Below are 17,973 nucleotides of genomic sequence, written 5' to 3'. Positions count from 1 at the left end.
ACATGATGCAAAGTGCTGTATCATTGTTGCTGACCAACTGTTAAAAAGCCCATAGTTCATGTCCTGTTTAAAACCAAAAGTAAGTTACATACCTACATCGCTGACTTACATTACTCACATGATGAATTTATGTTACATGAAAAACATACTTATTTTAACCTGAAACATTGTCTTTTTTCTAAACCTAACTAAGTAGTTTTGTTGCCAAAAACTAACCCAGGCAGTTTCACAACATCACCCACATGTTACAATATGTTTCAGCAAGGGTTACAACAGTATGAGTTTTCACAGTATGATAACCATCTCAGTACTGCGGTTTCATGGTATCACTGTATTACAGTATTTACATTATTATCAGTCAGAATGACCCTTAAATGAATGAAAACATAGAGTTTATTAGAAAAACAGATAACTGGTTGCTCTGTGTTGTAGAGTGTAGATCAAAAAAAATGTATCGGGTGCAAACAGGAAAAGAATCCAGGCACTCCAAACAAAAATGAGAATGAAGAAGGAAAGATTAGTTTAAAAAGCCTTTAATATAATGGCCAACTCATTAAAAAGCCAATATGTTTCGACCACTGTTGGTCTTCATCAGGGCTGGAGAAAGAGTTTATTTATTATTGCTGGTTGGTTATACAATTGGACACACTCCAATCACTCAGAGTTCACCTGGCTAGACATAGAACAAACACTTTGTAAAGACATCCAGATTTCAGATACTCCATTTCTCAGTCAATCAATCAAACGCCATTCATGTTTCAGTGCAATAACAATAGCGTCGGCTCTGACAGCCTGGTGGAAATTTCACAAAATCTCTCTCTCCCCATCCAATTTCACCCCCATTTGGAATAATCCTGACTTCTCGAGCAACAAAAAAACACTCAACTTTCACACATGGGCAGAAAAGGGCATCACACATCTAAAACACATTTTTCATACTAACACCCTGGTATCATTTCCCCATTTGGTCCAGGAGTACGTCATCAGGAGTAACCAATTTTTGGAATATTTACAACTCAAATCATCTGTTAAATCAAAAATCAATTTTAGAACCACCAGTCTATGCCTTCCCCCCGTAATCTCAGAATTAATAAATATCCCCTCCCCAAAAAAACTTCTCTCCAAAATACTGTATATAAGATAATATCACAAACTGACAAAACCATATCTCTACCTTCAATAAAATGGGAACAAGACCTCTCCATTACTCCTGATGCTGACTTCTGGACCCAGATCTGTAAAAATATTTATTTCATGACTAAAAATGTTAACCTACAACTCATACAGTATAAGATACTCCATAGAACTCACTACACTGGGCAAAAATTGTATAAAATGGGATTCACATCAGAAATATGCTCACACTGCACACAAAACTGTCCTGACACTTACATTCACGCCACCTGGCACTGCACACCCATCAAACACTTTTGGAAAGAAGTCACTGAGTCACTATCCCGCTTCATGGGCTGCCGCATCCCATTATCTCCCTCACTCTGCCTTCTAAGAGACTTATCAACATTCAACCTAGATGGAACACAGCATAGTCTTCTCCTTGTGGCCCTAACTATCACCAAGAAAACTATCCTCATGAACTGGAAATCACAGAACACCATACATCTGGCTCACTGGAAAAACTTACTCACTGACTACATCTCCCTGGAATATGCATCCTCCCCTCTCATTAACACAACAGAACCTCAGTCCTCCTGGTCAGCTTCTGGGGGTCAAGGAGGGGAGATTGGTAGGTGTTTACAGGCCGGTGCCGCATGGTGCAGCCTGCTCCCCCCTGTGTCCCATAGCAGACATGTGCGGGGGTCGGCCTGCTCTGCGGCTGTGTGGGGATCCAAGGCAGATCCTTCGCTTCTCTTCCTCCCTTTATTTTTATTAATCCCCCCTTTATTTATTTATTACTATCATTATGACGATGATGATGATGGCGATGATGATGATGATGATGATTATGTGTGTGTGTGTGTGTGTGTGTGTGTGTGTGCATGTGTATGTATATATACTTTTATTATTATAATTATTATAATTATAATAATAATAATAATTATTATTATTATTATTATTTTATGTATTCATTTTGTTTATTTTTTTAATTTTTTTTTTCTATTCACTTATTTTATTTATTTGTTTATTTTCTATTTTAGTCTGCCCCCTTCAGTGCTTATGATGATAATGTTGTTGTCGATTATTATTACTTTTTATTATTATTATTACTATCATTACTATTATTGTTATGTATGTCGTTGCTACCATTTATATCCACTGTTCATTAGTTAAAATACACGCACGCACCCACGCAGCCACACACCCACAGTCACTCATTGTTGTTTCGTCATGTCGTATGTCTCTTTATGTGAGTATGTAACCTTATTTTATGTGTCCTTACATGTATCTTGTATTGTTTCACAATAAAAAGTGTAAAAAAGTGTAAAGTGTAAAAAGTTTCCCCTGAGAAAATAACTTGTAAAAGGTAAGATTCTCCATCCATTTGCATTCTATTGTATACATTGAAACCAGACGCGCCAGATTAATTTCAGAAGTGGGGGGGCCAAAAAGTGTTGTGCGTCTGGGGCTTGTCACCGTGTGGGCGTGGCTACCTGTGTAATGTCCAGTTAATAATAGGGACTAGTTAAAGGTGTGTGGTGATCAGGGATTGAAGTACAGCCTGAGTAGAGTGTGATCTTGCGCAACAGCCGGCAACAGTGTGTTTTAGTGAAAGCAGCAGTGTCTTGCAGCAAGTTACAGCTCGTCCTCTCTCATTAAAAAGATGGTCAAGAAAGACAAAGAGTCAGTTAATATATTTAATCACGAACTTTATCTTGGGAGGAAAAAAGCAAACAGTTTATTTCTTAACAGTGTTTGCATGAAACCTGAACACTCTGAACCCTTTATGGATAGGGCTGTACCCAAATATTTGGATATTCGAATATTCGTTTATATGGGTAGGTATTCGTTATGAAAATTTGGTATTCGATATTCTTTTTTTTCTTTTTTTTTAACATATTTTTATACAGCTGTTTTTTCATTATCTTTTGAATTTAATATGAATTATGGAACCGTTTTTGTCAATGTTTGTTTCCCCCGTTTTGTACAATTAATTATTGTTTAAAGTTTCAACAAGTTTCTGGAGTGCGAGACACTTTTGAAAACGACCGCGGACTGTCACCTGCTCAGCGCATCATTACTTTCGGATGCCGTGACAGTAATAGCCTAATGATAATAATAATAATAATAATAATAATAATAATAATAATAATGTCAAACTATCATTTACAGACCGATTTAACAGACGATCACTGCTGCCCGACCCGCAGGTCCATTTGCGAGTCCCGCGGGTTACGGGTCGACCCGCGCATCAGTACTCAGCTCAGTCTATAAAGGCTGTACACACAACAGTAAGGCTATAGACATTATGTTCTATTCAGGCCGGCAGAACCAGCAGTGCGTCGGCTCTACAGTGTATGGCACTGCTGATTAACCATTTTATTGCAGCACAGAGTGTCTGCCAGCAACCAATTACTTGCAGAGGCTTTCTACAACTTGTTTCAACGGTTCCGATTTAATCAGAAGACAAATTAAACAGAATGACTAGCCAATGTGAAAATTAAAAGAAAGCATAAAATAATGTACTGAAGGAGACTGTTGTGCCATCACATTTTTTTGTGGTTTGAGGGCAAAGATCTGGTTGCTGCTGTGCAAAACTCCGCAATACAATTCTCAAACTTGATTGAAAATCAATTTCGGAGTGGGGCTGGTTTGGAACGGCGGTGATTAGGAATGGAGGGCTGTCCCCTGTTGGAACATTGTGCGTGCACAGCCCTTCACCACCTGGATCCTAAAATAAACACCTGTTTTATTCCATAATCATGCTTCCGTGTTGCGCCATTCATAAAGATCCTATTTCTGTCATTCAAATAACAAGAATTGTGGTTTAATACTCTTAATTTTAACAGCCAACTTGAAAAATGACGGGTTTAAATCATAATTAAAATCCTGTCATAATTAAAATCCCGTCCCAGACATAACGTGCACGGGCTCGGGCCGGGTCGGCCTGGATTTTTTGGGCCCGATCTAAGCTCTCTTAGCCGCTCTCGTTTCCCCTGAGCCGCCTGTAGAAGTGCCTGCTCTGGCCCTGCAGCTACGTGGAATCCCTCCTGATCAAAACGCCACTCCACCTCTGTGCGCAGCAGGTCCAGGGCCTCTGTAGCCTATTTTGTCAGGCAGGCTGCATATCACATCAAAAGCATAGATCTATGCATTCATGATATTAAAGAGATAAATGTAAGTCAGACAAATTGAGTTTAAATTCAGATTCTTTATTTTTTGTTTTATGTTTGTGTACTACGGAGCCGCAGAGGGACATTCAGAAAAAAATAAAACACACCAGCGCTAGAAATATTTGATTGCGAACCAGATAGGCCTACAATTTGGCTCGCTTTTTGATTTATTACTATTTTTTTTTAACTGGGGAGTTCTTACAATACGGTGCCAGGGTTAGTGGGGACTGGTGCTAGGTGCTGTTGGATAGAGCCAGATGGCTGAGAGTCTACCCGGAGCCTGCCGAGGATGCTCGAGGCTTTACCGGGCTGGTGAGGCAGTAACAGGTGCGCACAATTGAGTGCCTGCTTTCTCTCTATGGCCCCTCTCTGTATTTACCTACCGTATGAGTGGAAGTGAAGAGTGAAAGTCTTTTTTACCGTAAGTAATGTAATATAGGGACCTTTGATTCGGCTTAAAAATAATGTGGCAGGAGGGTAAAAGTGGGGGGGCCAATGGCCCCCTGGCCCCCCCGCTTCCGGTGCCGTTGCTTGAAACCAACATATTGCTGCCACACTAGTTTGAGCAGTGTGTTACATAGAGACACTAAGGGATGACAAAGTGCCAGTATTTGATGACTTGAAAATGAGTACGGGTTGGTCTTTTTAAATTGTGGATATGAATAATGACAAATGGTATAACCAGTGGGATGCCCCGTAACATATTCCTCTGCACAATGTGCAGCTTGTCATGTTTGCATCACGTCCCACAGTATCGACTTTTACTTTGCTGTACAAATCTTAACTAGCTAGCTAGCTACCTGACTAACATACAGAAGACAGACTACATGTAAGAGAGACAGCAAGAAAGAAAGAGTTGAAGGAGGCAGCCAGGGGCAGTGCAACTTTGCAGAGTTGGATTCAGTATACCAGCAGTTGAAGCATCATGATAGAAATGTCAAATGGCCATTTTCGACATATTTGATTGTATGCAGTTCTATTTTCTCAGAAGTTTTTTTTTAGTTGGAAGTTGGCTAATAACGGACTAAAAATAAACATGTTAATTAATGATAAATGCACAGTATATTATATCTGTGAATAGTATTGTTAATGAGTTTCATCTTTAACATAATGTTAAAGAAAGTGTTATTCTGTAGGGGGCTAACCCCAAAAGCTCAAGTTCAAAGAACATCGAAGAGTCTGGTTATCAAGCAAGTAGGATATCCTTCTACAACCCAATTCTAAAAAAGTTGGGACACTGTGTTAAACATAAATAACTAGAATTACTGCCCTGTGGTTGTGTGTCTCAGTGTGCCACTTAAGTTTGTCTGTGAAAACATGGATGCTTCACACACATCTCGCCCCGACAAGATCGATGCAATCAGCAGTTTCAAGGTGAGCATTCAAGATGAGTGTCAACATTTAAGTAAGTAACTGAACAATTCAGTGACCAAATGCCTCCCCTTTTGTTCCTGAGATATGGCTAGAAAAGTTTTTTTTTATGCTGACCGTTTTGGATATAAAATGTCATCACTTAATTATTATATCGTATTAGACATTTGTGTGAATTTTTGTCATAGTTAGTATATGAATTTTTGTGAGTTAGTATACATATTTTGTGAGGTCACACTGGCCTTGACCTTTGACCACCAAAATTCAATCAGTTCATTGTTGAGTCTAAGTGAACATTTGTGCCAAATTTTAAGAAATTCTCTCAAGGTGATCATGAGATATCACATTCACAAGAATGAGACAAATGAGGTCACATAGACTTGACCTTTGACCTATGACCAGCAAAATCTAATCAGTCTCCTTCAGTCCAAGTGAATATTTGTGCCAAATTTAAAGGAATTCCCTCAAGACGTTCTTAAGATATCACATTCATGAGAATGAGACAGACAAGGTCACAGTGACCTTGAATTTTGATCTATGATAACTTAAAACTAATAATTTCATCAATGAGTCCGCTTGGACATTTGTGCCAAATTTGAAGAAATTCCCTTGAGGCATTCTTGAGATATTGGCTTCTAGTTTCACAGACCGGGCGAGGCGAAGGCACAGCGCACCTGGGCTTCGCCAACTGGGTGTGGCCAGGCGGGTTATTCAAGTTTGGCACACCGTGCGCGCTGGCCCTGCTACTCCTCTTTCCCACCTCCGTCCCTCCTACCTGCACAAGTCAGAAAGAGGGAGGAGAGAAGGCGTGGAGTGGGTTTTACACACATCACACCAATCAAATGAGCCCCTCTCCTCGCCCTTAAATGCGCAGCGTGAAGGCGTAATGACAGTTTACTCAATTCGCCATGGCAGAGGAGAGCAGCAGCGTCAGACGGCCAAACTTCTCCCAGGAGGAAACTGATGTTTTGGTCTGGGAGGTCCAAGTTCGCAGTGTCCGAATATACAGAACTGCGAGCAGACCTCCAGGTGCTGATGATGCAAAGGTAGCCTGGGAGGAGGTCACTACAAATCAATGTTGCGTTTCTCTTGTGCGTGCGCCCTTTCTCTTCTTCTCTCGCAGTCTCACTCTGTTTCTTTTCTTTTGAATTTTCTAAGATGACAGATGCTGAATATATACTCCCTATCTGATGCTGTGGCTGTTTGTGGTTGTCTGAGAGGGATGTGAACTCATTAGTTTGCAGCTGTGTTAATCAAATCAGGTTGGGTTTTCATTACGCATGCCAAACGTGCCAAACGGTGCCAGTTCCCTTTGATCTGACATCAGATGTGACGGGACAGTCGATACAGAGATACGTTTATGTGCTGATTGCAGATAGTTGCATTGAATAGTGGTTTTTGTGGGTATTTATTGCATTTATTTATTGAGAAGCCTTTTGGCACGAAACTGTCACTGCGCCAAGCTGGATCTGTCAACACCTCTCCCTGCTGCGCCGCCACATCCATCTCCGCGCACCTCAGTCTGCCAAACTACTAAACTGTGTGTGTCTCGGGTTGCGCTGCTAAAAACTAGCTTTGCTGGGGGTTCGCCACCCTGCGCCGCGCCGGGAAGCTAGAGGCCATTGTGTTCACAAGAATGGGATGGACGGACAACCCAAAAACATAATGCCTCTGACCACGGCTATCACTGGGGCAGAGGCATAAAAACAGAATGCAATGATCTGTAAATCCTTTTCAACATATATTCAATTAAAGACAGGATATTTAATGTTTAAAGTGGTAAACTTTGTTTTTTGTAAATATACACCTCATTCTGAATTTCATTCCTGCAACACATTATAAAAAAGTCTGGACAGGAGCAGAGTCTTAACTTACATTTTTGGATGCAGCAATGAACTGTGTTTATTGAAAGTGGTTTTCCAAAGTGTTCCTGAGCCCATGTAGTAATCAGTGGCGGCTGCTGGTCTTTCAAGAGACTTTCAAGAGAATGTATGACAGGGAGGTCGCGTTTGAAAACTGGTGATTAACAGCTGACGTTTGAACATCATAGTTATGATGTTAAACACATCCTAGCGCACATTTAATACAATGTAAATTTTTCATTTTAATGTAAATTCAATAGTGCATATTTGACCATTTCTTCTATGAAATTTTAGGGGAAGTTCAGTCTCCCTTGTTATCTCAGAGCAATCGCCCCTGGTAGTAATATATTTTATACAGTCATGTCAATGTTTAATGCAGTGTCTCCCTGTAGATCAAGGTCACAGGAATTTAATATTGGTTTTCAGCCTTGCTCCTTACATACAGAGATTTTCAGATTCTCTGAATTTTTTGATATTATGGATTGTTGATGGTGAAAATTTCTTGCAATTGTGCATTGATAAAAGTTCTGTTGGACTCTTTGCCCACATAGTTTTTCACAAAAACGGTGAACCTCATGCTACTGTATCCTTGCTTGTGAGCAACTGAGAATTTTGAGGATGCCCCTTTAATAACCAATAATGATCTTTTCACTTGTTACCAAAAAATCTGTTTACCTGTGGAGTGTTCCAGGTGTTGTTTTTAAAAAAATTTTACCATTTGACAACTTTCCCAGTCTTTTGGTGCCCCTGCCCTTGAAACATGTTGCAGGCATTAAATTCAGAGTATCTTTTACAAAAATATCTTGTCTTTGTATTGTATTCAATTACATATACAGTACAGGCCAAAAGTTTGGACACACCTTCTCATTCAATGTGTTTTCTTTATTTTCATGACTATTTACATTGTAGATTCTCACTGAAGGCATCAAAACTATGAATGAACACATGTGGAGTTATGTACTTAACAAAAAAAGGTGAAATAACTGAAAACATGTTTTATATTCTAGTTTCTTCAAAATAGCCACCCTTTGCTCTGATTACTGCTTTGCACACTCTTGGCATTCTCTCCATGAGCTTCAAGAGGTAGTCACCTGAAATGGTTTTCCAACAGTCTTGAAGGAGTTCCCAGAGGCGTTTAGCACTTGTTGGCCCCTTTGCCTTCACTCTGCGGTCCAGCTCACCCCAAACCATCTCCATTGGGTTCAGGTCCGGTGACTGTGGAGGCCAGGTCATCTGCCGCAGCACTCCATCACTCTCCTTCTTGGTCAAATAGCCCTTACACAGCCTGGAGGTGTGTTTGGGGTCATTGTCCTGTTGAAAAATAAATGATCGTCCAACTAAACGCAAACCGGATGGGATAGCATGTCGCTGCAGGATACTGTGGTAGCCATGCTGGTTCAGTGTGCCTTCAATTTTGAATAAATCCCCAACAGTGTCACCAGCAAAACAGCCCCACACCATCACACCTCCTCCTCCATGCTTCACAGTGGGAACCAGGCATGTGGAATCCATCCGTTCACCTTTTCTGCGTCTCACAAAGACACGGCGGTTGGAACCAAAGATCTCAAATTTGGACTCATCAGACCAAAGCACAGATTTCTACTGGTCTAATGTCCATTCCTTGTGTTTCTTGGCCCAAACAAATCTCTTCTGCTTGTTGCCTCTCCTTAGCAGTGGTTTCCTAGCAGCTATTTGACCATGAAGGCCTGATTCGCGCAGTCTCCTCTTAACAGTTGTTCTAGAGATGGGTCTGCTGCTAGAACTCTGTGTGGCATTCATCTGGTCTCTGATCTGAGCTGCTGTTAACTTGCGATTTCTGAGGCTGGTGACTCGGATGAACTTATCCTCAGAAGCAGAGGTGACTCTTGGTCTTCCTTTCCTGGGTCGGTCCTCATGTGTGCCAGTTTGGTTGTAGCGCTTGATGGTTTTTGCGACTCCACTTGGGGACACATTTAAAGTTTTTGCAATTTTCCGGACTGACTGACCTTCATTTCTTAAAGTAATGATGGCCACTGGTTTTTCTTTAGTTAGCTGATTGGTTCTTGCCATAATATGAATTTTAACAGTTGTCCAATAGGGCTGTCGGCTGTGTATTAACCTGACTTCTGCACAACACAACTGATGGTCCCAGCCCCATTGATAAAGCAAGAAATTCCACTAATTAACCCTGATAAGGCACACCTGTGAAGTGGAAACCATTTCAGGTGACTACCTCTTGAAGCTCATCGAGAGAATGCCAAGAGTGTGCAAAGCAGTAATCAGAGCAAAGGGTGGCTATTTTGAAGAAACTAGAATATAAAACATATTTTCAGTTATTTCACCTTTTTTTGTTAAGTACATAACTCCACATGTGTTCATTCATAGTTTTAATGCCTTCAGTGAGAATCTACAATGTAAATAGTCATGAAAATAAAGAAAACGCATTGAATGAGAAGGTGTGTCCAAACTTTTGGCCCGTACTGTATGTCCAAAAGACTTGCAGATCATTGCACTCTGTTTTCATTTACGTTTTACACAGTATCCCAACTTTTTGGAATCGGCTTTAGTAGCTACAGTAAAATATGGGATGATAGGGCCAGAAAATATGTTCATGAAATTCACTGTGACATTTTGTCATTGTTCTATATTCTCTTCTACATATTTTACATACAAAACTAGATTTTGCCCACTGCAGTCTAATTCCTGTGCTTTACCAGCAATTATTGAGATGTAGAGCCCAGCACAACATATTCTTTATTTGATTTATTATTTATTTGATGCAGTTTCTTAGTTTCTTTTTCTTTTGTTTTATTAATCTTTAAAATTTCAAACAACTCAGCATATTTCACACCATTCAGGTACATAGTGATGGATGACGTCTAATATTGGGTGGAGTGGGGTCCAACCACTGAGTAAAGCTACTGAATTAAGCCAATGCAGAAGTACAAAAATTGCAGTTCATCTGATGGCCACTTGAGGCTGGCTCCAAAACAGCCTTTCGCCCAAATATGGTCACTTCTGGCTCAAAAAAACAAAACAAAAAAAAAAAAAAAAAAAAAAGATGGTGAGCGCCGAAATGCCGAACTTGTAGCTTCAAGAAAGGCAGTCCACAAACCAATGGGTGATGTTATGGTAACTACATCCATTATTTGTGCAGTCTATGCAACTGTCCCTGCTTTGTTATCATTCAGACCCTGCCATGCTTCACCATCAGTCATTACCTGATCTGTTACCTGCCTGCACACCTGTCTCTCATATCCCTTAAATAAGAGGAGCGTGAAGGGTTATGAGGTAGGGGGCTACTTGCAAAACTACATGGTGAACTGTAACTGACAACATAACTGCAAACATGCTAGCCAGCTGGGAACATGCTGTCACTAGACAGTCACAGTAATGAGCTGGTTTGTCACCTGGTAGCCTAATTACTAAGAGCACAATAGGTCAACCCATATATTCAAGAGAAGCATAAAAACCATAGATTTCTGTGTCATTGGCAGGCCCAAACAGAATCTGCTGATTTTTTTTTAACTGATTTCAGCGGCCAAAAATGAAAATCTGTGGAATTCTGCGGATTTTGTTTTTCTTGTAATGTGATATTCATTTATGAAAAAGAGCAGGCTAAAAGAACTACTAAGTAGATTTTAGAAGAAACTTTGAATTAGAATTTTTTTTCAATCATGAATCACAATGGGCCCCAGCACACGCTGTTATGACAGGCACTAGTGCACACTATCATGAGCATATCATCTCATCACATGATCAGAGACTTGACATTGGATAACATCAACATATATATTACCCAGCAATCATTATTGCATATCTGTATATAACAAAAAAATACCTAACAAAATAAGATATTTAACAATTTTAATAGTTGATTTATCAAATAGTTAATTTGCAGTTGTAGAATGAGCACATAATTACGCTACTATTTTACAAAAAACAAAGAATAAATAAAGAGGGCAGAGAGAACAAAAATTCCCAATCTACAATCTATTAATAGTAAATCTTATTTTTGACATCGCTTCTCACTACACCACTAACTTTGATTTTAATGCTAACTGAATACAACACGCGATTGTCACACACATGCACAAGGAGGTGGAGAAGACAATGACAACATTCTGAGTTTTACAAGCAACATCAATATTCCTTAAATTTTCTGAGAGAGTTCTGTTGGCGTAGATACCATATGGGCCTGGTCATAAGCATTTTAAAACCATGCCCTTTTTACGGAGCACCTCATTCCGTGCTTGTGAAGAACACATCAAACAGGGTAAACAAGTGTTTCCTAAGCAGTGTGACATGTGGTGCAATGCTCACATTTTCTCTGTTAGAAACAGTGTATATCTCACCTCGAGGTACACAAAGCAATCTTTCTGAAGCAATCCAATTAATTCTTTTGTGTCTGAGCAAGAGAAATCAATGTTTCAAAAGGAACTGCTTGCAATTCAAACAATAATTTATTTAAACAAAGTCTTGTCTGCAGGCTATACGCCTTGTAATGGAGTGGAGTACATTTGCAGCACACAGTAGCAGATCATCAGCTTGCAGAAGTGGTTTCAGTGCTGTTTGTTGAAAAGAGTAAATTATAACACAACATGAAGCGTGCTAAAATGATGTGCTATATATGTGTCTACCATGTGGCAGTGGCACTTCATTGGTTGAAAGTCATTGTCATTGTTTTCTCCCCCATTATTTGCTTTTTTTTTTTAATCAGAATTGCAGTCAGAAAGAAGCTGCAAGAGTTGTAGCTACTGATGCTGCCATTTGAGAAATGTGACACCACTGAAAGTCTTTTGTACCGGACACAACAAAGCAACATTGTTCAGCAACAATGCTCTGCTGGTCTAAACACACACAGGAAGACATATTTTTGTAGAGACTCAAGCAAGACACACCCATAAGTGCATCACATGAGCAAGAAAGCACGACTACAACCACAAAGAGATGAATACTGATGCCGAACTGAAGGATTGATTGGATACACACACATACACCAGCCAGTGAAGCATGGTATCAGTGTGAACACGAGTCCCAGGTCCTTCAGATTCTCCTTAGACTGGGACACAAACACAATTACATACATGCCTCAAAAACAAAACTATCGCCCATAGAGCAGAGTGTTTTGTCTCGCTCTGATGATTTAACTGTGTCTGCGCATCATTGTGTTGTGTGTGTGTGTGTGTGTGTGTGTGTGTTGGGTGGGAGTTACTGTAGAGAAGCCAGATGCTGCTGTAAGAATTGACAAGCACATCCCAACCCCAGAGATGCATTCATACACACGCACACACATACATGCATAAATACAGAAAGACGGTGGGTGAGGCTGAAGAGAAAAAAGAAGAAAATAAGAGAGCCAGAAAGAGAGAGAGGTCTGTAAGAGCAAGCTGACAGCTGTCTTGTACACACACCGCTCGAACCCATCCCAAAGGAAAGTGCAATTTATACACCATTTCCTAACCCTCCTGAAGGGAAAGCATCATTTTCCACGGCATAATAAACAGCAGAGTGGGGGAGAGACAGCAATAACACTTATTGAATAGAAATCCCATCGCTGCAGGATGACTTCAGCTGCTTCAATCACTCTCTCGCTCATGCACAAACACGCTTGTCTGGCTACACTTGTGAGGTCTTTCAGCATTGTAGAGGACAATCTGTTACCCAGAAAATGACGTGGTTTATATTTTCACTTTGAAATGGATAGACGAAGGCATTGTGATGGAGGACACACAACTTGATTAGTGTGTGATCTGAGTGCAAAAACAACATAGCGTTAACAGCTTTTTGCCACATGCTGAGACAAATCAGCGCCTGTATCAAATGAAGCATGTCACAATGTGACTGATTGGAAGGGGAGCTTGTTGAGGATGCTGATGGGCAATCAAGACGAGTGAATTGATTGTTGCAAACAGCGTAGAGAAAGTGCTGTTGAATAATCTGCACGTTGATTATAGTGATGACAGCATCACAGCAACTGCACAGTTAAAATCAGAAATGCAGAAATGGTTGGATTTCAAACAGCAAATGTTACACAGTCTTAAAGGGATAGTTGACCATTTTTGAAGTGAAGTTTTATGGGGTACTTATCAATAGTCAGTGTATAACATACAGTATATATCAGTCAGCACCCCCCCAGGTTGGTGAAGCAGGCAGGAGTCTGACATGAATGCTAAGCAATTTACTGCTATGGAGGGGTTAGCAACAAAATGTATTTTAGCCACCTAAAAAAAGGTCCAACCCAAAAGAGTGTATCAGTCTAAGTGTATACTATATTGAGAGTATTTTCACTGCTTCATCTTCAGACAGCCCGTTCCAGTGGAGAAGATATTAATGTCTTCAATTTTAAATCAATCAGCCCAATATCACAAATCACAATTTGGCTCACAGGGCTTTACAGCATACGACATCCCTCTGTCCTTAGGACCCTCGCAGTGGATAAGGAAAAACTCCCTTTAACAGGGGAAAAAATGGTAGAAACTTCAGGAAGAGCAACGAAGGAGGGATCCCTCTTCCCGGACAGACAGACGTGCAATAGATGTCGTACAGAACAGATCAACATGATAAATTAACAGTAATCCATATGACACAATGAGACAGAAAGAGAGACAGAGAGAGATGCAGGACAGACTAACAGTAATGACGGTAGCTTACAGCAACATTAATTAAAGTAATAATATTATAATTATAATTACAGCTGTTGTGGTACAGTATGTTGAAAGTATATATAAATATATGATAGTATACGTTTGTGGCAATAATTATATGTGTATAATAACAGTAGAAGTATGACTAATGATAACAGCAGCAGCAGGAGGCATCAGGCAGGACCACAGCAGCAGCACAACCACACACGTCACACTATCCAGGCACCACTGCGATACAAGTTAACTTGCGAGACAGTGGAGCACAAAGGCTCCGGAGAAGAAGCCGGAGAGGAGCCTGGCTCTGGCTCCTGATCTACTTTTGGAGACTTTATGGACCACGAGTAACCCTGCATTCTCAGTGTGCAGTATTCTGATGGGATAATATGGAACTATGAGCTCTCTAAGATATGACGGAGCCTGAGTTAGGAGTAGGATTTAAAATTCAATTCTGGATTTTAGAGGGAGCCAGTGCAGAGAAGCTAAAACAGCAGATAGGTGTTCTCGCCTCTTAGTTCCTGTAGTGGCAAACTTAAACTTAATTCCACAGCCACTCAAAGTTGTTAGCAAAAGGCAGAGTAATTGGTCTTGACTCGTATACACCATGTATTTCTACTCCTTACTCACGAAATCAAAGGTCGCCAGTCTTGACCATTTATTTTCCACGTTGCTGTACATCCAGGTTACATTTTTATCCACAAATTGAGCTTCTCTCAGTAATAAAAACATGATAAAGTTCACCTTGGGTGTTCCACATCATGCATTTCCAAAGCCTGTTACATAACTGTAACGTGACAATAACTTAATGGTGACATGACGGTCAAAAAACCTTTTTTACACCGTACCTCGCACAGCTGCTAACACACTCATACCTCTATATTGCCTTCTGTGCCGTGAAGAGCATGCGCAGTGTATAGTTCAGGTATTACAAGAATAATAGGTAACTGGATGTTTAACATAAAAGACTAATGCCATTCAGGGGCTTACATAAACAGAACAAGCAATAATAACAACAATCCACATCAATAAAGTATAAAAACACACTATAAATCTACCAACTAAATTGTAATCTTAAGTCAACAATGGCTCCTACATTTCCCGGGCCCAAATTGGGAGACAGTAAGGCTACCATTTACTCAAACAATAACATTTAGAGCCAACAATAAACACACATGTAATGTACAATGTTCCCCTTTTTTTTTATTTATTTATTTATTTTTTTTTTTAGTCTCATAGGAGTTTTCATGAGTCCGTTTCACAAATAAGACAGAGTTTTTCAACAGGTCTTTCCAGAGTGCTTGATTTTGTTTCTGAATGACTTTACCTAAGACCCAAGAGTTTCTTGGTGTAGAGTCATCTACAATCATTACCACATCTCCAGAAGTGAGGTTTTGTTTCACGTGAGTCCACTTTTGACGCTCTTGTATGGGGTGCCGTTTGTAAAGTGGCTCACGCTGAAAATAATATCAACATTTTGCCACATTTAGCTTCAAACAATGTTTAAAAAAGTGCTGTGAATTTTTTAACGTCACCTTTTACCACATTTACAGCAGTATTTGTTAACTTAGAAATATATTAAATAGTTAAATCTAAATATTAAATGTAGCACCTAAATGTTAAATGTTAAATCTAAATATTAAATCTAAATCTAAATCTAAATGTTAAATCTAAATGCTAAATCTAAATCTAAATCTAAATGTTAAATCTAAGTATTAAATCTAAATCTAAATCTAAATGTTAAATCTAAATGCTAAATATAAATCTAAATATTAAATCTAAATCTAAATGCTAAATCTAAATCTAAATGTTAAATGTTAAATCTAAATGTTCTGGGTGAAACTAAATATTTAGCTAATATGCAAATTCACACTGCCGGTCACCGGCAAAGTACACATCAAATAAAATTTCTCCAAACACGTTTCTTGTTATTTTAGGTAGTTATTATCACGCTAATGTATGTTCAAGTGTCCATTTCCCCCGATAAGTTGGTTTTAATTCGTTATTTGATTCTATAAACACAGTCTGACCATCTCAAGCTTTTATTTTGGTACTTCCAGTGACCGGCAGTGTGAATACAGATCTTCTTTCTCGAACAGTCCAGGTGATTAGGGGTCAAAGCTTCGAGGTTGTTCAGGTCATCAGGAGATGTTGTGAGTGGCCTGTCGTTCATTATTGCTTCGACTTCACACATTAGTGTCTGCAGGGATTCGTCATCAATAGTCTGTTCTTTGAGTACAGACTTCAGAAGTTTTCTCACTGACCGAATTTGCCTTTCCCAAACACCCCCAAAATGTGAGCCTGTTGGAGGATTAAAAATCCACTCTACTTCCTTTTGACGAAGTGTGTCCTGTATTTTGTTTTGATTCCACTGTTGTATGGCATCACGAAGTTCTCGTTCTGCAGCAACAAAATTAGTGCTATTATCTGAACCAATGGTAGATACCTGACCTCTTCTGCACATAAATTGCCTGATTGCATTCAAACATGAGTCAGTGTCCAATGTGTGAGCAATCTCTATATGCACGGCTCTTGTTGTCAGACACGTGAATAGTACGCCATACCTCTTCACAGTTGAATGTCCTCTTTTAACCAAAAACGGCCCAAAATAGTCTGTGTCAACATGTGTGAATGGTGGCTTGTCTGGCTGAAGTCTGTCTTTGGGCAGTTCAGCCATTTTTTGTTGTTTTCCTCTGGTTCTGACCTTTCTGCAGATGACACATCTTGACATAAATTTCCTTATAGTGGAATTTGCAGTGGGGATCCAAAACCTTTGCCGCAGCCTGGACAACATAAAGTTCCTTCCACAGTGTCCAATTTTCTCATGGATATCTCTCAGTATCAGAGTGGTGATGTGAGAGTCTTTAGGTATAATAACCGGGTGCATGACCTCTGCTGGCATACAAGACTTGCTAAGACGGGACTCCGGCTCGTAACACTCCGTCTTGAAGCATTGGATCCAATTTATACAGAGGGCTGCTGTTCTTTAGGTTATGGTTTCCCCTTTTCAAACTTGAGATGTTGTCTTGAAACTTTTGGTTTTGACAGAAACGGATTATTTCGTGCTCTGCCCTTTTTAGATCTTCAGCAGTTAGAGTCCCTTTACCCGCTGTTGTTTTATAGGCTTGTCTTTGCTCTATGGCCTGTTGTCTCTCTTGATCTGTTTGAGAATGGCTGTCTTTTGCTAGAAGTTCCTTTCTCCTTTTTCTGATTTGCATGAGCATTTCCTTGAGCTTGAGTATCCATGCCACAGCCTTTTTTAGTTTGTACCAGCTAGAGTAGTAATGAATGAGCTTGTTCACAGAGTCTGTACTTTCGGCTGTGTCAATCAGCTTAGTGGTAACTGACCTTCTCACCTCCTTATCATCCTCTTTAATCTCCTGCTGTTGTAGTGTTTCTGGCCACAGACACTCTGACTCTTGAAGAAATGATGGACCTTGAATCCAGCTGTGGTTGCTCATTAGCTTGGCTGCTGTTTGTCCTCTGGATGCACAGTCTGCTGGATTTATTGCTGTGTTGACATACCTCCATTGTGTCGGCTTGGTCAGGTCCCAAATAGTACAAATCCTGTTGGCTACAAACGTCTTGAATCTCCAAGAGTTGTTTCCAACGTACTTCAAGATGGTTGTACTGTCTGTCCAGTATGTTGATTCCTGTAGTTCCATTTGAACCTCTTTTTTCAGCAATTTGTCAATGTTCACAGCTACTACCGCTGCTGTCGACTCCATTCGTGGGATTGTCATTTGCTTTAAGGGTGCAACCCTCGACTTTCCCAGCATAAATACACAGTGGACTTGTCCTTCATAGTTTGTCAGTCTGAGATATGACACG

This window comes from Epinephelus fuscoguttatus, linkage group LG9 (assembly GCF_011397635.1).
Source record: "Epinephelus fuscoguttatus linkage group LG9, E.fuscoguttatus.final_Chr_v1".
In the NCBI taxonomy this organism is placed as follows: domain Eukaryota; kingdom Metazoa; phylum Chordata; class Actinopteri; order Perciformes; family Serranidae; genus Epinephelus; species Epinephelus fuscoguttatus.
Note: the sequence above shows the minus strand (reverse complement) of the source record.